Raw genomic sequence first — 21,671 nt, forward strand, 5'->3', positions numbered from 1 at the left:
GAGGTCCTATTTCTCTGAGGAAAGATTCTTTCATTACTGTATTGTCCCAGCCACACTGCTCCTTCTTCGCTGCTTATAAAAACACTTCTGGGAAATTAAAACAAGATATGCTATTTTCCAGAGAACCTAAGCGTAGGCAGACAGTACTGCTTTAAGTGCGACTGGAAACTCAAAACCTAGTATCCTGGTTAGCAGATACTGTGTAAATGGTTAATTATGATGATGGAGATGTCTAAGCCCACCTACTCATCAGAAAAACGAAAAGAAAAGCAGACCGTCGGTTCCGGAAACAATGCGGTCTGATACCGAGCATGGGGACGTCAAACCCTTTCGTCTGCCCAATGCAGGCCTGGAAAGCCACGACCTCCTGTTTTTTGTATTTGATTTGGACTGGGACCTGCGGCTGAAATCTCAGATCATTACCCCTTCTGCTCAGCAGCCTCCCCTGTGCCTCCCTAACTCTATTTCTCCTATTAATATCTCATCAACATCAGGCAGGTGCTTCCTGGAGGGAGGTTCCTCATTAACAAGTTGTCAGTGGGACACAGCCGGATTCCCAGGGCTAAGGAGAATCTGCAGGCAGAGGCGACAACAAACACTTTCTACAGGGTCTATGTTTTCTTATCAAACTCAGATTCGGATTTACCTCTCTGGCTTCCCGAAACTTTCTCAGAACTTCCTCCTACTTCAGCCGGTGCTCGCTCTCAAATTACATCCACGTTTATGCGCCGTGAAATATCTGAATCAGCAGTTTTTAAATACTCAATATATCTTTAAATGCCAACAGACAACAAGTATAGCAGGTGTTTAATTGTGGTTTAAAGATCTACATTGTTCACATTTTACAATCACAATTAAAATTAAGCAATAACACCAAAGGAGTTCCGGTACGCAGCAGTAATACTTACCCGTATAGTGAAATTGATAAGGACCCAGATATAATGGTGCCCATTGTAGTAACCCTGTGGTGACTGATTGCTATTCTGCTGTTAGCAAACAACCAAGAAATACTTTATTTTTTCAGAATTATCAATTTGTTTCCAGGGTATGTGAACAATGGAAACCTTAAGGGAGAACGCAATAGTTAGCGAGGTATTAAAACAGTTACATAACTAATAAAAACGCTAAATCAACTTAGATATGCAGCAGTGTGTCATTTCCATTTTAATAAAAAAGTACATTATTCTCTTCCCGAAATTACAAAATTTTATTTTTTTTTACTCCGTGCCAACATATTTGGAAAGTAAAAAAGTCATAAATCTATGGTTTCTGGAATTGTCGTTTATGTGATTCTGTAGTCCTTAAAAAAGATAGAATAAAAACAGGCGTTTTCATAAAACGATCGATTTGAAAAATTATTTGCATTCTCTGCTTGCAATTTTTTTTTTCATTGGGAGGTTGGAGGAGGAGCACAGGGACTTATAAATAAAACACATTTGATTTTCATAGCATCCTTGTATGCTGTGTGTGGAGGCCTCTGAATGCCTGCTCAGAAAGGCTGTGCGTGGGACTGCTCTACTGAGAAACACGCTCCATCCTCCACTGTGCGGGCTACAGGATAACAAAAGCACAGGCAGAGGGTCAGACTCCTGTTCAATTAAGTCCAGGCTTTGGCCAGATGGGAGACAGTCTGGACACAGAGCCAGAGGGCTGTGACAGCTCTCACATTTATAGGCCTGAGCTGCCTTGGAACTCATGGCTGCAAATCTGGGCAGAGATGATCACATCTTACATCAGCCAGTTTACATGCACTCATTTCTAGCACACAGAAAAAGGCATATCAACAGGGACCAGGGATGGTTTCCAGAACCCTTGACAATTCTTGTGGGTTTATTGCCTGGGTTGCCAGTGAATGTCTTCCCACGGGGAAGAGTTAGCCGCTGGAAAGGGCCTGGGTATAGCATCTTGGAACTGCGAGATCATTTCAGAAAACCTGAATAAAGGTTAGAGGAAGGTCAGAGCCAGATAGGAGCTGTAAATTCATCCCTGGAACTGAGTCTCATTCTAACAGCAAAGCACTGAGGTGAGCTGTGCTTTCCTGTATATGTTCTGGTTCTAGGCCAGTTGAAACCAAATCTCTGGGGATAAGACATGTGCCCCCTAGGTGCTCCTAGTTTTATGTTCCTTTGTTCATGTGTGAGTTGCATGTGTGGGAACATGCATACTACAGTGTATGTGAAGGTCAGAGGACAACTTTGTGGGGGCAATTCTTTCCTTCCACCTTGATGAGGGTTTCAGATATCAAACTCAGGTAGCCAGTCCTGTGTGACAAGTCCCTTACCTGCTTAGCCATCTCATTTAGCTCCCCCCTAGCTGATTCTGACAAACTGATGCACTTCACCAAGAAATTTGAGTTGGGGCCAATTGTATTAAAATTAGTGCACATTTTATAATTTTATTCAATGAAACATTTTTGTACGTTATTAGTAATATAATTCTTTTCTTTCTTTTTTTTTTTTTTTTTTTGTTCCAAAATATCGCCCAAACTTCTCAAGTGAACTTGTAATGAATTAAAGACATGAGCCATGTTTATTCTCTGACTTAACTGTTTGGAGGGTTGTGTAAATTCTAGAGAGAGGAGGCTATAACTCAATATAAATTTGGAAACTGAGGCTCATGGAAGTAATGCACACCTTTTTATGTGCAGCATGCAAGAAGCAAAACACAGTGATAAAATATTCTTGGTACTTTTCAATAGAACATTAGGAAATATGAAATGGCTGAGTCTGATAAGAGTGACAGTAACAAAGACAGCCCCTGGAGATTATCATACATTTGCATATGCATGTACCCATTCAGAAAGTTTTGTTGAACGTTATACAGGCACTGACCTAGTTACCTCCAACAGATATAAAGTTGAGATATGATCTCTGTGCTCTTGGGTCCTCAGGCTGATGATAAAGAACAGCATGAATCAAAAAGCACAGTAATGAAGCCCTGTGATAACTACTCAGAATGAACAATGATGCTATGTCAGCAATGGAAGGTGATTTATACATAAGTTCAGGAAAGAGACACCCGCACCGAGAGCATGCGGGATGAACAGAAGTTTACCAAACAGAGGAAGAAGTATCCATCACAGAGAGACCCACGGGTACAATGTCTGCCGTAAATGCAGAGAAAGTACTCTGGAAGACTTGAGAGAGGGTCATGAAGCTGGAATGAAAGAGAAAAATGGCGCAAAACCATACAGAGATCAAGCACAGGCCAAGACGTTTGTAAGTAGAATTTTATTCACCATCTTATCCAGAACTTGCTTGATTCTCACTGTGCAGATGAACAAAACCAAGGCCCTGAGTTTAGCTACCAAGCCCGGGCTCACATTGTTTGAAAGCAGCTGGAAGTTATGCGAACCCGCTGCCCTGCGTCATCCTTTTCCCTGTACCATACCAGGGGTCCAGCTCATAGATACAAAGTTCCTCTAAGCATGGTCTCCTGTGCCGTCAGGTGGGTCACATGCCTCTTGTGTATCACACCATGCTCAAGGGCATGAACTGGAGTTTACCAGTAATAAATGGAGCAGGGAAACTTGTTCAACACATTGAGATATGAATAACCAAATGCAAAGGAGCTTCCAAATGTTGGAGGAACTACAGAACAGACAAGGCAGCTGGCACGAGCCTTACCCAACAGAGCCTCTTCACATTCGTACAGTTTGCTTGTATCGCATCATGTAAAAAGTAACAATACAAGCAATGAGAATCTTTTATTATTTCTAATAATATAAGCTTCAGGGCTGGGTAATAGCCCAGGTAGTAGAGTCCTTGCCAAATACACCAGTGCTCTGGGTTCCATATTCAGCACCAAATAAACCAACTGTACTGGCTGGATTTATGTGTCAACTTGACACAAGTTGGAGTTATCACAGAGAATTGAGCCTTCCTTGAGGAAATGCCTTCATAAGATCCAGCTGTAAGGCATTTTCTAAATTAGTGACCAAGCAGGGAGGAATCAACCCATTGTGGGTGGTGCCATAACCTGGGCTGGGAGTCCTGAGTTCTACAAGAAAGTAGGCTGAACAAGCCAGGGGATGCAATCCAGTAAGCAGCAGAACTCTAAGTCCTCTACATCAGTTCCTGCCTCCAAGTTCCTGCCCTGTGTGAGTTCCTGTCCTGACTTCCTTTGCTGAGGAACAACAATATGGAAGTGTAAGCTGAATAAACCCTTTCCTCCCCAACTTGCTTCTTGGTCACGGTGTTTTGTGCAGGAATAGAAACCCTGACTAAGACACCAAGCAGAGTGGTATTCGATAGCACTTGGAATGTAAGAGCAAAAAGATCAGACATGGCAGTTCCTCAGAAAATTGGACATAGTGCATACCTGAAGACCCAGTTATTCCACTTCTGGGCATATACCCCAAAGATGCTCCAACATATAATAAGGACATCCACCATGTTCATAGCAGCCTTATTTATAATAGCCAGAAGCTGGAAAGAACCCCGATGTCCTTCAACAGAGGATTGGATACAGAAATTGTGGTAATTTACACAATTGAGTACTACTCAGCTATTAGAAACAATGACTTTACAAAAATTTTAGGCAAAGGATGGATCTAGAGAATATCAGCCTGAGTGAGATAACCCAGTCACAAAAGAACAGTCATGATATGCAGTCACTGATAATTGGATACTAGCCCCAGAAAGCTCTGAACACCCAAGAAACAACTCTCAGAACTTAAGAAGCTCAAAAAGAAGGAAGGCCAAAAAGTGGAAGCCTCAGTCCTTCTTAGAAAGAAAAAAGAAAAAGGGAAAATTTGTGTATTCATTATATATTATTATGTAACAATTTTGTGAGCTATAATAATATTTTATAAGATAAAAAAAGAAATTAAAAAAGGAAAAAAATATACATAGTCCAAATCCATTAAGTCATAGGTCCTGGGAGAGAATTTCTTAATGTTATTTTAACAAGTGGACATATTATCAGAATGCCCTCTAGGCATTTCTTTTTATGATTATGTATTTCTTTTGGTCCCAATCTTGTAGAGTGAACCTTCTTATAATCCAGTGCATAGTGGTTAATAGGATTATTATTCAAAATGCTGAGAATAAGCATCTGTGAATCCTCAGCCCTACTACACAGAGACACACACACACAGACTGCAAGGTTCAGAAAACGTGAGGGAGGGGACAGAAACAAATCTGGGGGCTGGAAGATGGAGAAAAGTGCTGTGAAAGACAGTTCTCTGGATATAACATGACTGCTGCACACAAGAGCTCACAGCACACACACACACACACACACACACACACACACACACACACACACACACACACACAACTGCACAAGACCAAGCTGTTTGAACCTTCCAGCATAGAGGGGGTACTCCCAAGGCCCTGCCCCTAACTGAAGAGCTGTTGGCAGTTGGTGGCACTTGAGAAAGGATGAGTCAGCTTTCTCTTGGAGCAGGACTGCTAATAGGTCCCACAATGCTCTAGTGGATGACCTCACGGCCGCATACACATGGGCAACAATGCTAACTGGATGCCGCACATTAAAAGTAATCTAGAATGTAGTAATTATAAAAGGAGGACATAAAAGTGGAGAGAGAAGAAATTGGGGTTCTGTGGAAAGTTTGGAGAAGTGAGGGGTGGATATAATCAATATACATATAGACACGTGAAATTTTTATAGAATAAGTTTTTAAAATATCTGAAGTAAAAAGTTAATAATGGAACAAGACTTGCTTAATTGAAAAGCTTTATTTTTCAGAGAAGGATGTATAAGCTCGGATTGTCACAATTTACTATTTTCACTATTGGTATTTATTGGGATTATCACCAAAACTGCCAGCCATTCTTACTTGTTTTTACATTTATTTTATATTTACCTATTTATTTTACATGTATATTAGTGGTTCCCCTGCATGTACAGTTGTACACTACATACATGCTTGGTACATATAAAAGTTAAAAGAAGACAATAGATCCCTAGAAACTGGAGTTACAGATGGTTGTGAACCTTGATGTAGGTTATGGGAATTAAATTCAGATCCTTTGGGAGTGGGGGGGGGGGGAAGACCAGACATTGAAGGTCATACTTATCCACACAGTAAGTTCAAGGCCATTCTGTACTACACAGGGGGGAAAAAATTGTGAGGACTGGAGAGATGACTCTGTTATTCAGAGTAGTGGTTGCTCTCCCAGAGAACCTGGATTCAATTCTCCAAGTACCCTCCTGGCAACTTAGAACCATCTGTAATTTTAGTTACAATGCCCTCTAGATAGACTAAATATAAATGTGGTTCACAGTGACACCTGTATAAAACACCTGTACACAAAAATAAATAAATATATTATTTTGAAACAACTAACTTAAAAATTAGCATAAATTAGGAAGCAAGGTCTGTGACTCACTGACCTTGACCTCTGTGACCTTCCATCACACACAAGGGAAGGGCATGGCTTCCTTATGTCAGAGCAAGCAAAAATTTTCTCTCAGACACCTCAGGTCACAATGTAGCAGGATGCCAGGCCACCCACCTCCAATAACTATCTGGGCAGGGTGAGATGACCACACATGCCTTAGACTAATCAGAACATTTGTTTCTCAAAATGGGCTAAGTATCTGGAATGATGGTTTCCAGAATCAAATTGGAGTTCTGTCCGTTGAAGAGTCTGTCCTTTTTCCATTAAATGTTTTTAGCTCCTTTGTCAAAGATCAAGTGACCATAAGTGTGTGGTTTTATTTCTGGGCCTTTAATTCTATTCATTGATCTACCTGCCTGTCTCTCTACCAATACCTTTTTTTTTCTTTCTTTCTTTTTTTAATCACAATTGATCTGTAATACAGCTTGAGGTCAGGGATGGTGATTCCCCCCCCCCCCCAAAGTTTTTTTGTTTGTTTTTTTTTTTTTTTTTTATTGTTGAGGATAGTTTACAATATACTGTTTGTTTGGTTTTTTTTTGTTTTTGTTTTGTTGTTATTCCAAATGAATTTGCAAATTTCTCTTTCTAACTCTATGAAGAACTGAGTTGGAATTTTGATGGGGATTGCATTAAATCTGTAGATTGCTTTAGGCAAGATGGCCATTTTTACTATGTTGATCCTTCCAATCCATGATAATGGAAGATCTTTCCAACTTCTGAGATCTTCTTAAATTTCCTTCTTCAGAGACTTGAAGTTCTTGTCATACGGATCCTTCACTTGCTTGGTTAGGGTCACACCACGGTATTTTATATTCTTTTGTGGCTATTGTGAAGAGTGTCAATTCTCTAATTTCTTTCTCAGCCTGTTTATCCTTTGAGTAGAGGAAGGCTACTGATTTGTTTGAGTTAATTTTATATACAGCCACTTTGCTGAAGTTATTTTGTCCTTAAGAATTTGATGAAATTTTATGTGAGGTGAGTCTTCTACACTACATATCTCCTTTTTTCACATGCATTTGTATTTTGCCTACATGTTATATGTAGAGGGCATCACCTCCCTAGAACTGGAGCTACAGACAGCTGTGAGCTGCCATGTGGGTGGTAGAAATTGAACCCAGATCCTCTGGATGAATAGTCAGTGCTCTTAACCACTGAGCCATCTCTCTAGCCCCAACTACAAGTCTCTTTTTCTTAACTTGCTCAGAAGTCTCACCATCTGGGCTACAGGAACAAGTTGCATCAATTTCATTGATGTCACACTGAATCCTATCAGCACGGTGTAGGTAAGGCAGCAGGCAACGGACAGAGATGGGGGAGGCAGTCCAAGAACTATTCATTTCTGAGGAAAAGAAGGCAGGACTACTTGTAGAACTAAGGGACCCCTGTGGAGAAAGTATCAGGCTTGCAGTTGCATCCCTAGCTCTCCAGTACCTGCACTAACTAGTCAGTAACTCCTTCAGGGCCAGCCAGCCTTAAATCCAAAGATGGAGTTTATACTGTTTCAAGAGGCCATGGTTAGAATGTGAAGTATCCTTCATATGCTCATACATTTGAATCTTTGATCTCCAACTGGGATTGCTATTTTGGGAGGCTATAGAACCTTTGGGGTGGGAGCTAGCCTACAGATGTAGGTCACCAGGAGTGGGCCTAGGAGGTAATATCCACTTCTAGTTATAGCTTCTTTACTTCTGGGTCAGCTACTACTCTGTTCCCACCACCAATAACCAAGCCAATCTCATGCTATTCTTGTCATAATGGATTAATATGTGCATTGTGAGCCAAAATAAAACCCTTCCTCCCTTAAGTTGCCTCTGTCAGGTAATTTGTCACAACAAAAAAAAAAAATAATGAATATATTTACTAACCAGTGGATGCAAAATCATGATATGTGTATACTACACATTTCTCTGTTTATTCCTAGGGATTAGCATGGAGCTAGGAACATGCAAGAGTCTGCGATAGGACAGCATCAGAAGCACATCTGTCCCTCTCAAATAGCTCATAAAACAAACAGACCACCTGGTGCCTTTTCTGTGGTTTAGTAGCAGCAGCCATTGAAGCACCATGTATATTCACTCACAAGCCTCATTTAGGCTTAGAGTCCTGTGCATCTTATTGGCAAACAGGGCCTATGTTTGCTATACATTAGACTTTTTAGCAAATTTGTACCCTACCTCTGCAGGCATCTGCCTCTTCGTGAGCCTTTCATAGTTCCTACCGAGTTTGAAAAAGCCACTCAACCACAGGACAGTCCAAAGTGCCATTGAAACACCCATGGAAGGCTTGCTTATAGCTCATCTCCATTACTCTGTTCTGTGGGTAGCTCCACCTCTCCAAGTCCCAGGTTCTTCATCAATAATATGGCAATTCTTTTAGAGGTTATAAGAACTGTGTGAGAGAATGATTTAGAAAGTGAGTGGTTGTGTGCAGTAAGCAGCAAGTGTTACAGTAGAGAAAGAGCTGCAGCAAAAACAACGGGCCAACGACAAGACAAAAACACATGAAGACATACACAAGAAAAACTACTCTCTTGAAATGAGGCTCTAGTGTCAAAAGACTCTGGGATTGTCTCTGTCTCAGAGACAGCATAGAACTTTTCACATTGTAATCTAAGAATACTGGAATATCCTAGTCCCTGAGAAAGATATATATATATTGTATTACATTACATTATATTTAGACATTTTTCACTACCACCAGTCTTTAAGACTCCATCCAATTACCCAACACACATTTATTGGGTTCTTACTATGGTCCAGATACTGTAGAGGACTTTAAGTTAAGCCTTAGGATCAGTATGTTGCATTTATAAATTGCTTGTCTTGACACTGTTAGATCCAACAACAGCACTCCCACTTAAGAAAACTATTCTGGAGAGTCAGTTGAACTCATGCATTGCAGTAAACCTGCTTATTGTCACAAAACAGCTTCCACATTGACTCTCTGATCTGCAGATTGACCCAGAGCCATTTGATACACACTTGGCTTGATTCAGGGTGACTTTGTTTCTAGAGCATCATGGCCTATTGTATGGCTACTTTTGTGACCCTGTGATCAAATTATCTGATACAACTTAAGGGATGAAAGATTTCGTTTAGCTCACAGTTTCAGAGAGCTTCAGTCCTTCATAGCAGGGAAATCTCGACAGAGAGACTCCATCTAAGGCAATGGAAACATGAGGTGGGGGCTGTTCACAGACATGAAGATAGGAAGCAGAGTATGCAAGAGCCAGGTTCAAGGACCTGCCCCCCAAAACTAGACCTCACCTCTTAAAGGTTCCCAAAGAGTGACACTGACTTGTTGAACAAGCATTCAAAACCCAAGCCTGTAGGGTCACTTCAGACTCAGTCTCTTATGGTTTGAATGTAAAAATGTTGTCCACAGGTTTATTTGTCTAACAGAAAGTTATGTGTAAAAGCAAAGTCTGGGACACAGGACTTACTCTACTTCTCTTAGTAGGGAACACCGAAGGCGTGTGGTAAAGAAACTAAGATTTGCCGTGTTGAAGGGATCCCTGTCTCTGACTTCAACACCCCCCAACTCTTGTCATAAAAGCCTTCCCAGACAAGCAAGCAAGGTTGATTCCTATAGGATTTCACAGAAATGTAACCTGAGATTATAAGGAAATATAATGGCAAGGGACCAAAGCATCAGGAACAGTTCTGAAAATGCATGACTCCTGATTCAACATGAGGGAGATACCATCAAAAAACCAGAAGACAAGCAACTTTATGGGGTTTGCCTAACTTGGAAGTCAACAGACAAGAGAGGAGATGATTGTGATCATCCAGACGCTTTTGTCAAACTGCACATGGTAACATTTGGACAAAAGAAAGAGAATAATTCACTTCATGAGTTTAACGGAGAAAGAGGCAAAGCAAAGTTCTGACAGGAGAGTGGTATCTAGTGGTTAGGGGATAACTTGCACTCAGGCACAGCTGCAAGCACCCACTTATGGCTGTTATTGGTTAACCACATTCCTGGGGAGTCTCAGTAGACTACAGGAAGTGGCCAGAACCAGCTTGGGGCTCTTAAAAGGAAAGAGCTCCACCAACTAAGACAAAGAAAGGTACAATCATACTCCTCCCAGAAGGACAGGAATTGACTCTAACAGTTGTTATCAACTCTGAGACAATCATTCCCAGAGCTGTGTCTCACTAATGTGACATAATTAAGGAATAATAAGACCACTACACAACAAGTTAGGTAAGGATACAAATGGCTGCTTTCAAGCAATGGTCCTCAAGGAGGACAAGAACATCTGCATCTCTGAACACCAGATGACAGTGTGTTCTGAGGACAGGAGGCTCCCTAGTGGAAGTACATCTCCAGTTGAACACTGAAGGGAACAAAGAAGGGGTAGACAGCGTACTGCACACCCTGAAGTAAAGAAGCTGCCAAGAAAGGGCCTCATTTAAGGGCCATTGAGGCAAACATCCAGACAAAGAAAGCAAGAGCTTCCAAAAGAAGAGAAGAAGTAGACCAGTTAAATCTGATGCCTTTAAAATTGGGAACATAACGTTTGGACTCAAAAGAGAAAAGTTTGTTTTGGTTGCAATACAAAATTGCACATTTTTACTCTGTTGGATGAATATAGATAGCAAGAAGACCAGAAAGCCTGTGTCTTAGGGTTTTTATTGCTGTCACAATGACCCTAGCTTGTGTCAAGTTGACACAAAACCAATCAGTACAGACAAAAAAGGTATCAAATCCTTCAGGTGTGACCCCAACTGGTACCTTCTTTTGAAAAGATATTGTTGGGCAGTGACTCAGAACAAAAGTATGAGCCAGCTATTCATATAAGAACTGGACCAAGAGGAGTCAGATAGTCAGACCCAAAGAGGATGAGGGATGTCACTTAAGGGCTTGCAGTGCCCTAGCCAAAATCATTTCTCTCCATCTTTTTTTCTAGACACATCTCCTGAACCTCATTTCTAGGACACCTGCTTTTGGGTGATGTAGTGATCTGTACAGAGAGGCCTTTGTGGCTAAACCTGCCTAACACAGTCCCCCATATACTTGTCCAAGTGTGGTGGTGGTCAGCTTAATGACCAACATGACACAATCTAGAGTCATCTGAAAAGAGAGTCCTGATTGTCTGTATTGGATTGTCTTGTAGGCAAGTATGGAAAGAATTGTGTTTCTTTTTTTAAAAAATGTACTTTATCATAAAACAATCTTGAAAATAAATAAAAGCAGCATAAACCCAAATAACCAGACCCAACATCTACACAGATGAAAAAACTCACATATAGTTAAAAATTGGCATTTGGAACAATGGTCAGAAGAGATGAAATCCTTGAAATAACTCTGAACCCTGTTATCACTACAAAAGCACAAAGGCAGGTTTAGTCACAAAGGCCTCTCTGTACAAAATTCCAGTTGACATCAGTGCATTAGAGCCTTCGGTCCACCCAGCCTCTTCACCACTAGAGCCTGCTTCCTGAGGCCAGGAAACCTTGCTTTAAACTGGACTGTGCTCTGCCATATGCCAAGTGCTACAGGAGAAGGACAGTCACTGTCCCTTCTCAACTGTCTCCTGATCCTGAGCACAGAGCAAAGCACAGCAGCATGGACCTAAACTAGTAAACATACTTTAAATCTGTGTTTCTTCCTCCTCTCCTTCTCGTCATCTTCCTGCCTCCCCTCTGTCTTTTTTTCTTTCATCACTATCTTTCTTATTCCCTCTCTTCCCTTCCTCTAAACTGCTCTACTACTGAACTGTTTAGAAAGCTATTAGAACAAGGTAAAACAGTTTCTGTGGCAGAAGGGCTCAAGCAGGAACAAAGAGATAGGCTCCCTAGTCCATAGCAAGATACTAGAGACAGGTAGGTAATTCTGTGTCGACGTGTGATAGAGCTCAGGTATCAGAGACTGATGAGGCCAGAAGGAATCTATACAGAGGCACAACATGAAAGGGTTTATTGGAAGTCAGAGAAGGACAACCATGAAGAGGGTCCTCAAACATGAGAAGTCACAGCCCAAGACTGTGATAAGAGAGTAGAGACAACGGATCACATGGGAGAACACACGGCATAGGTGTGGGTGATGTGTAGCTGAGTGAATTCATTACACAATGACAGTCAATCCAAAGTGAGGAAGAACAGCCAGAAAACACCCTTAAAGGCTTAAAGGTCAAGACAAAACTTATGTTTTATGATAATGTGTCTACATAAAAGAATGTCCTCGGGCTAGAGTTGGATCAGTGTGAAGAGCACTTGTTCTTGCAGAGGAGCCAGGTTCAATACCCAACACATTCACCTGCAATTCCAGCCCCAGCACCCATAAAATGAACTTCACAGATGCCTGCTACTCCTGCTCCAAGACATCCAACATCCTCTTCTGTCCTGTCTGGTACCAAGCAACATGCAGCTGTTCTGCAGCAAGAAGTTAGTCCTCAGGACTGAGCCTAAACACAGGAAGGTGCTCAATCTCACCATAGACCATGGAGCCGGCACTCTTCATGAGTGGGACAGGGCAATGGTGTGAGCAGATGCTGTTGATTCTTTCTGCAAAGTGTTTGAAAACCTTCTGTGGGTACTGATGCCAAGAGCTTGCGGCTGGCTCTTAGAATCGAACAGCAGACAGGACCACCATTTTTATCTCCATCAGTAGAAAATAGCCAAATGCAAACTTTGGGTTTGATTAAGAAACACAGGTCCATCATATTCCTGCTGGTAAGTTATGGTTGTTAACTGGGGCACAGACTTTCTTCAAAGGGTCAGAAGTGCAGGCGACCAGACCATGTTTATGGTAATGCCTCATCCTGACAGCTGGATCAGCCAATAAATGGATTTTTAAATGATTATTCAATCTCTTCCAACAGAGCCACATTAGCTATGTCCATTGTCACCTTGTATCTTCTCAGTGAATTGGGTTTTCAGTTCAGTAGGAGCTTAGAATTTTCCTACTCATGCGGGCAGATTAGAGTGCTCAACTAACTCAGGTGTAACCTGTTTAATTCACCATCCACCTAATTACTGCAGATGCAGATAAACCAGACTAACAGGAAAGAGTCTGCTTCCAAAAAAACAAAAGAGCCAGTGTGTGGGGCTCTCCATGCCCAGGGAAGGAGGTACTGCATGACAGAAATCTTAGAAAGAAACCAACACATGCTCCAGTGGGTTTGAAAATCTATGAGTTCTAAGAGGAAAAAAGTGATAACATATTCTTTGTGCATTTGGGGGCTGCCTGGAGCAACTTTGAATCCCATTTCGTGGGATCACCTGTTTCCAAATGAGATCTGAATTCACCAGGTTTTTACACAATTCAATCTTTAAAACCTGGTGTTTTTCATTAGAAATGATGGAGCCTTGAATCAAGGACATTGTTTTAAAGTGAACCCTCTGTCCTTCAGATAGGTTAACTTTGAAATAGGAACTTAATTGCCAGTCTTTTGCTTTAAAGAACATTAATTGGATATATCTTATTGTGGCAAAAAAAAATTATGTTTCAAAGGGACATAACTAAAAAACACCAGACTTTTGTTTTGACAGGTCATTTTTCTCAAAAGGCATACCCAGAAAGTAAATTACTTGAGCATATACTTTAAAAAGAATAGAGAACTAATCTTAAAGGACCAGTTAGAATATTTCTTTCTTTTCTTTCCTTTTTTTTAAAAATATAGTCACAAAGGTTATGGACTAAATGAAGGTTTTCCAGCTCGACAGAGAAAAATATTCTTACCTGTGGAAGGGAGGCTCCAAGCCCTGTTCAAGAGAACAAAATATCTACCACATCCTTTCTGTTTGGGAACATTTCTTGGCCCTGATGTGTAGTAATTACATTGTATTTTGCAAAGTATGGCCAAGGTAATTGATTAGGGTAGTAAAGAAAAGTCTGTGTACTCCTGACATCTTTCATTCTAAGATGGAGACCTTGGGAAGTTCCCCACTGTATTACTTTCTATATCTGTAATGGACAGTGCCTGCCTCTTTGGAACAGGCAGCCAACTGAAGCTATAAATGACTTAGCAAACTAGTTAGATCTTTCTTTTGCCTGTCTGTCTGTCCATCCGGTTCCTCACCACACCTGCCCACCCACCTTAATGGTAAACGCGTAAGCTTCCTAGTCATTGGTGGAAAAGACAAAACTCTTTGATGAACTTTGTTTTTATCTTAAGATAGACAGTACATTAACTCATTACACTGTAATAGAATAACACCACCTTTTCAGAGAATGTTACTAAGAATTCTCTCCTTTCCACAGAATGTCATTAAGAATTCCCTCAGTTCCTGGCAGTGGTGGGGCATGCCTTTTTCTCGGAGTTTGAGGCCAGCCTGGTTTACAGAGCAAGTTCCAGAATAGTCTGAGGTACAGAGAGAAATCCTGTCTTAAAAAGCTAAAAATAAATAAATAAATAAATAAATAAATAAATAAATAAATAAATAAATAATTCAAAGCTTATTCTCCTCAACGAGGCCTTAAAAAGCTTACCAAATAGAAGAACAAAACCATACAATGGACTTATGGATTAAATGTCTGGAACATTTTATGTACTTCACAACACTCTGAAATCTATTTTCTTTAAAGGGACAATAGCAGAAATTAAGTGTGTTTAATAGACAGACAGGGTTCTCTAAGTCACTTATAGCTTCACAATGTCAGATAGGCCATAGACTGTTAGATAGGAAACTACCCAGTGAGTTTCTTCACCCCATGGTGTTATTCTGAGCCAGGATACCTGAACAAATGTCCACAGAGAACTTCTCTCAAGGATATGGGAACATTAAAGACATAAATTTTTTTCCAGGTTAGGACTCAGAAAATGGATGTGTTTGCTGGGGAATCCATGGTTCTCAGCCATGTCCTTACCTAGCCAGAATCTTGCCTTGTTCAGTCAGGCATACTAAAACAGAGGTAACTGAGCTGTCTGGTACTCCTGTGTGTGTGTGTGTGTGTGTGTGTGTGTGTGTCTGTGTGTGTGTGTGTCTGTGTGTGTCTGTGTGTGTGTGTTTTATACCATCCTAATGATTTCTGAAGTTCTGTTCCCCTGAGAACCAAGATGAAAGTTCCAAATGTTATTTTTTTGGAGAGTTGGCTGTTATGCTGAATACCTCAGAGGCTTAGTATCTTATACCCAGCTCCAGTACTGATGAGAAGATAGAAGAAGCAATGTTGTGTGGTAAAAAGGATTGTGCTTTGGAGCAACATGTGTCGCTGCCCTCTTGTCCAATAGTTCTTCACGGAGTATCTCAGCATGCCAGGGACTATTCTGTGGGCCATGGAATTACAAGTAAACAAATACAGAAGCCCCTAACCGCAGCAAGCATGCACTCCAAGAACTAAATTCAAGAATTTGCATCCAATGTTTACATCAGTAATTCACCAGGTGTATAAACCTAATTATCATCTGTGGAGAGTCTCTGGCAACCCATTCCTTATAAGTATGTAGAAAGATTTGCTTAGGGTGAAACATGGCATAAGAAACAGGAAATAAAGTGAGTTGTGACTGTTTTAGCTCTTTAATTCCAATTTACAGAAATGGTTAAATGTCCAGACAAACATAGTGCTACTTTTGCCACAGAAATGAGAATATACAAAAATCACATACAAAAAAAAAAAAAAAAAAAAATCAATTCTTCCAGTAGACACAAAGGAACCGGGGCAAGTGTCCTTATCTGGAGAAGACTCTGGCTTTGGTTCATTCATTGTCCTGTTGCATTTGCTGTGCTGAGACTCAATCCCAGGGCCTGTGCACGCTGTGCAAACTCTGCAGAGCTGCAGCCGCTGCACTGGGAACGCCCACCCTGGAGGGCAATCCTCTGACCTCTGCTGCACCCTCTGGGTTCTGAAATAGTGCTCTGGTTCTGCTAATCTTGCCATTTACACTGAAGTAAATAATCAGACATCTCTAGCTTTAGAAAGGATCGTGGTTACTCCACAAAAAATGAGATGAGAGAAAGACTGTAAGGAGAGTGCTTTTCATGGCTGCATAACCTCAGCAATGGAGCAGTAATAGCTGCTAAATACTAGCCTAGTCCTACAAGTGAGCAGATTATTGAGATTTTCAAAGTGGCAGCTTTGATTTGAAGACTCACCTCATTGACTATCTAATTCATTCCTAATGACATAATCATTGGCGAACAGTAAACGCAATTCAGAGGGTCAGAACTCTCCTATTAGTCATTAGCTTTTATATCCAGAGTGCTGTTTTACTGCTGAGCCTTGGATTTTATTACTTAAAAGAAGAAGAAAGTATCCCCATTTCTAAGGTGATGGTTATTAAAGCGCTGCCACAAACTGTACATGGTTATTATAGCACAAATAGAGAGTTGTTCAAAACATGCACAATACACATTTAAATCTGTATTACTGAAAAAAAATTCTCACAAATAAAACTCAACTAGAGATAAATTAATTACCTTATTATGCTCCACAAGGAAAACAAGTGTTAGATACCCTGCTGCATTGTTTGTGGTAAGCAATCAATATTTTACTGTCTAACCATATTTAACTTTGCATGCAGATCCAAATGCCTTTCTACTAGGAATTCTAATAAAATACACTGAGCATAACTCATGGCCATATTCGGGTGAATTAAAAATTCCCTCTAATGCACCACATGAAGGAAACCATATTCCACCTGCAGTCTTTTCTCTTTTTCATTGCCTAATCCTTAACCCCATCCTCTCCCTAGCTCTTTCTTTATTTAAACAAACAAAATAAGTTTTGACTTTTCAAATAAAATATAAATATATATCTGAAATAGTTCTGAAATAGTGCTCTGGTTCTGCTAATCTTGCCATTTACACTGAAGTAAATAATCAGACATTTCTAGCTTTAGAAAGGATTGTGGTTACCTTGTCGCAGATTATTAATAAATATCTAAAATTTTATACTGAGTACTTTATAAGAATGTTTCTAAAATGTTATATTAATTAAAAACTTGTTCTTGTAGTAGACCCCTTTGGAAGCTTACTTACTGATTCGATTACATGTAACTAAAATATTGATTCTCTTTTTACATTCTGAAGATGGATGAGATTAAATCACAGTGTTTTGGTTTCCAGTGAGCACCCTGAAAGCTTTTTAAATATGCCTGAGAAATAGTCAAGGGGTCAATTCAAAAACTCTTCAGCTATGGGGAATGTCTTAAGATTTCTATTGCTGTGATGAGACACCATGACCAAAAAGTAACTTTGGCAAAAAAGGGTCTGTTTGACTTACAGTTCCATAGCACTGTTCATCATCAGAGGGAGTTAGGACAGGATCTCACACAGGGCAGGAACCTGGAGGCAGGAGCTGATGCAGATCCTATGGAAGAGTGCTGCCTACTGACTTGCTCCTCATGGCTTGCTCAGCCTGCTTTCTTACAGAACCCAGGGCCACCAGCCAACGGATGGCACCACCCACCATGGGTTTGATGAGCCCCCCTCCGTTGGTCACTAATTAAGAAAATGCCCTGTAGGCTTGCTTACAGCCTGATATTATGGAGATGTTGTCTCAATCGAGGTTCCCTCCTCTAACTCATGTCAAATTGACATAAACCAAGCCATCATGGAAAGGACATATGTTTCAGTCCTCATACATCAAAATGCAACAGAGGGGTGTATTCTGCCCTCCTTCCCTCTGTTCTGGATATCCTGACAGGAAACTGGCTAAAGGTGGGCGGGGTCTGTTTTAACTCATAAGTGGAGCAGAAACTGTCCCCTGTGGAAATGAAGGCATGATCACAGCAAGAGACCACTGAGTACACTGTGGCCACACACAGAAGCAGAGGACAGACAGACAGCATGTAGCACAGGTTGTAAGAACTGCCTCCAGTGATCCACTTCTTCCCAAAAGGTCTATACAATTCCAAAACAGTTCTACAAGCTAGGGACCAAGTAGTCACACACAGAGCCTTCTAGAGTCACTTCCCACAGGCAGGGAGGAGTGCGTAAGGAAATGTTGGTGAGACATGGGAAACTCCATAACAGTGAGGGTATGTATTATTGCTATACACATTTACCTATATATGACATATATATAGTTCTTATATATTATATTGTGTATCATGCACGCTAGGAAACTAGGTAAAAGAAATCTGATTTGTGTGTTATATTCAAGCTACTAGATGAGTTGTAGTTTATAAGTGTAAAAGATAATGTTTTTACTACTTTACATTTAATGTTCAAATCCAGTCCATGTTTTCACTTCCTTGTCCATGACACTATTTCTCTTTTCAGAAATTTCCAAGTTAAATATTTTCTTCTGGTATGTTTTTTGGTAATCTCTATAATCCATGTTGATATTAAGTATTTCTAAAATTTAACTTCAGTGTCTCAGAGAAAAGCAGTTTCCCTTCTTTTCATCTAAACTGCACAGGACACTGCACTTCCTCATTTGGAGAGACTCCAAACAAGTAAAATGCAGCGCACTACTGGCGCTGAGTGAACTTGCAACCCCACATTAATAAACTCATTAACCCAGTCGCATTACTAAAACCAAACAAGTTATTTGACAGGATGAGCAATGCCTTTATACAATGTTAATGATAATTTTTATAATCCTCAGAGGCAAAGATTCACCCATTTATCAATGGGAAGCTTTTCTACAGATTTCCCCAAAGGTATAGTATTATCAATCTATGCTTTTGCAAAAAAAATTAAAAATACAGATATTTTCATTGAGGGAACATGAAGAGGTTTGATGGAACAGAAAGTTTCTACTCTCTTCTTTTGTCTGAAAAAAAACTTAAAAAGTAAACGCTGGTGAAGATTATGTCAAGAAGTGTTCTCTTTTTTCCCAAATATACAAGTTTTCTTTTTGGATAGTTTGAAACATTTGATTACAGATTCCAACAATTTTAGGCTGAAAAAATATTACCAATCCAGCAACAGCATATCACTTAATGTTTGCAACACACAAATCAAGAAGTCTTCTAGAATAATTCAGTCTTGGTCCTGAACAAAGCAGTGTTGCCAAATATCAAATTTTATCGTCAATACATAACAGGAATATGTAAAACTGAGTTCCTCTAAATACCCTACCACCTGAAGTTCACAGTCATGATACAACTTAGCACCATGCAGCTGGGCTTCGTTCATCATCCTTTATCTTTCATTAACAAAAATATGTATTTCTAGCTGAGCTCATACTGGTGTAAAACCTGTCATCCCGAGAAGCTGAAGAGGAGATCACACACTGAAGGTCATCTTAGGAAGATGAGGCCCTGTGTCAAAAAAGTAAAAAAAAAATAGAGGGAAAATGGAAGAGAAATGAAAATAGAGGGCTGACAGTTCATGTGCAAGACCTTATGTTCAGTTCTCATGCTACAAACAAACATGCCTTCAGCTGGAACCCCTTTTTATGTTCTACCAAAAAACTTTAAACAGCTGACCATATTCTATGGACTTTTCAAAAAACAAAAACAAAACAAAACCATAAACCCATACCTTCCTATACAATCCTTAGTCTACATATGATAGTAATTCCTATTATTTTCTTACTGATAGTCCAAGTAATGGTGATTTTTGACTGTCCTGTTTAAGTCATTGGCCCATAAGTGAAGCACACACAGTGTCTGTGAAGTCATGATGAGCTCTATAGAACTCCCAAGGGCAACTTTTACCAAAACTGTAACATATACATCCTGGGTTGATCACCGTCATAAAGGTTAGGCCATGCCACCGTTAAGTTTGTATTACTAAGGACATAACTTGGAGTCTTCGTCTAAAGCAAATTGAGGAGGAAAGGTTTTATTTGGCTTACATTTCTACATCATAGACCATCACTGGAGGAAGTCAGTAAATGTTCATCACCATTCCCTCCCCCTCCCTCCCTGGCTCCAGCTGGTACAATTCTCAGTAAGCTCCCTCCTGTGCCAGTCACGTGGCCCACGAAGTTTGTTTAGTTACTTGCATCCCACCTCGGTGGCTGGTTATGCAGCAGAACAAGGATAAAGACTACACTGCCCGGTAGTGCCGCCGGATCTCTGGCAAAGGAGTATTTTCAGCCGCTTCTGTGCTACTCGCGCTTTGAGCCTTGCTAGCTAGAGCCGAGTACGCCGGCCGGTATGTAGGAGAAACCAAGGTATATGTGGGCAATCTGGGAACTGGTACTGGTAAAGGAGAATTAGGAAGGGCATTCAGTTACTATGGGCCCTTAAGAACTGTATGGATTGCCAGAAATCCTCCAGGATTTGCCTTTGTGGAATTTGGAGACCCAAGAGATGCAGAGGATGCTGTTTCAGGTTTGGATGGGAAAGTGATTTGTGGCTCTCAGATGAAGGTTGAATTATCAACAGGCATGCCTCGGAGATCTCGTTTTGATTGGCCACCTGCCCATCGTCCCTTTAATCCTAATGATAGATGTTATGAGTGTGGTGAAAAGGGACATTATGCTTATGACTGTCATCGCTATAGCTGACGAAGAAGAAGCAGGTCACGATCTAGATCACATTTTCGATCGCAGCAGGAGCCGTGGAAGGTCAAGATCAACATCTCCTCGGCGATCAAGGTCTGTGTCTCTTCGTAGATCAAGACCAGTTTCAGTCAGAAGATCTAGGTCTGGTTCTATATTAGGATTGAGATCCCGCTCAAGGTCAAGATCAAGATCCAGGTCTATTTCACAACCAAGAAGCAGCCGATCCAGATCTTCATCTCCTAAAAGAAGGCATTCCCCATCAGGAAGTCCACACAGAAGTGCAAGTCCAGAAAGAATGGACTGAAGTTCTCAAGTTCACCCGTTAGGGAAAAGTTATTTTGTTTACATTATTATAAGGGATTTGTCATGTCTGTAAAGTGTAACCTAGGAAGGATCATCAACCATCTAATCAAAATGGATCTGGATTATTACTCTGAAAATTCACAGCAGTAAATATTGTTTTTGTTGAATGTATTAACATCTTTTGGTCTGAAAATGTGGGTTTTTATTTGACACATTAAAATAAAATGTTTCTAACTAAGAAAAAAAAAAAAAAGGCTACACCACCGAAGAAAACCACACTTTCTCCTGCAAGAGTTAATCGCCAATATTTCTTCTGGGAGAGCTGGGGCTTTGGAAACATCTTTCCAAGTTCTTGTGACATAGTCTGAGTCAGCAGACACTTTAATTAAAAAAAGAAGAAAAAAATGCCTCCAAAGGTCAGATTGTGTGCAGGCCTTAAGCCATTTTCTTAATTAGTGACTAATGGCACAGAGTCCCATTGTGGGTGGTTCCTTCCTGGGTGGAAGGACTACAAGAAAGCAGGCTGAGCAAGCCATGGGGAACAAGCTAGTAAGCAGCACCCCTCCATGGCCTCTGTATCAGCTCCTCCCTTTAAGTTCTGGCCCTGAGTTCCTGTCCTGACTTTCTCCAGAGATGGTCTATGATGTAGAA

The 21,671-nt window shown here is 40.6% G+C and overlaps 1 pseudogene across 1 annotated transcript; it reads left to right on the plus strand.

The window, feature by feature from the left end:
- The first annotated feature begins 292 nt into the window (after nt 1-292).
- On the plus strand, nt 293-21,021 carry LOC308421138 (annotated as a pseudogene). Its single transcript has 2 exons — nt 293-494; nt 20,344-21,021. The product of its transcript is annotated as an uncharacterized misc_RNA (transcript).
- The last annotated feature ends 650 nt before the right edge of the window (nt 21,022-21,671 follow it).

The sequence above is a fragment of the Micromys minutus genome, assembly GCF_963924665.1.
Source record: "Micromys minutus genome assembly, chromosome: 5".
Classification (NCBI taxonomy): Eukaryota; Metazoa; Chordata; class Mammalia; order Rodentia; family Muridae; genus Micromys; species Micromys minutus.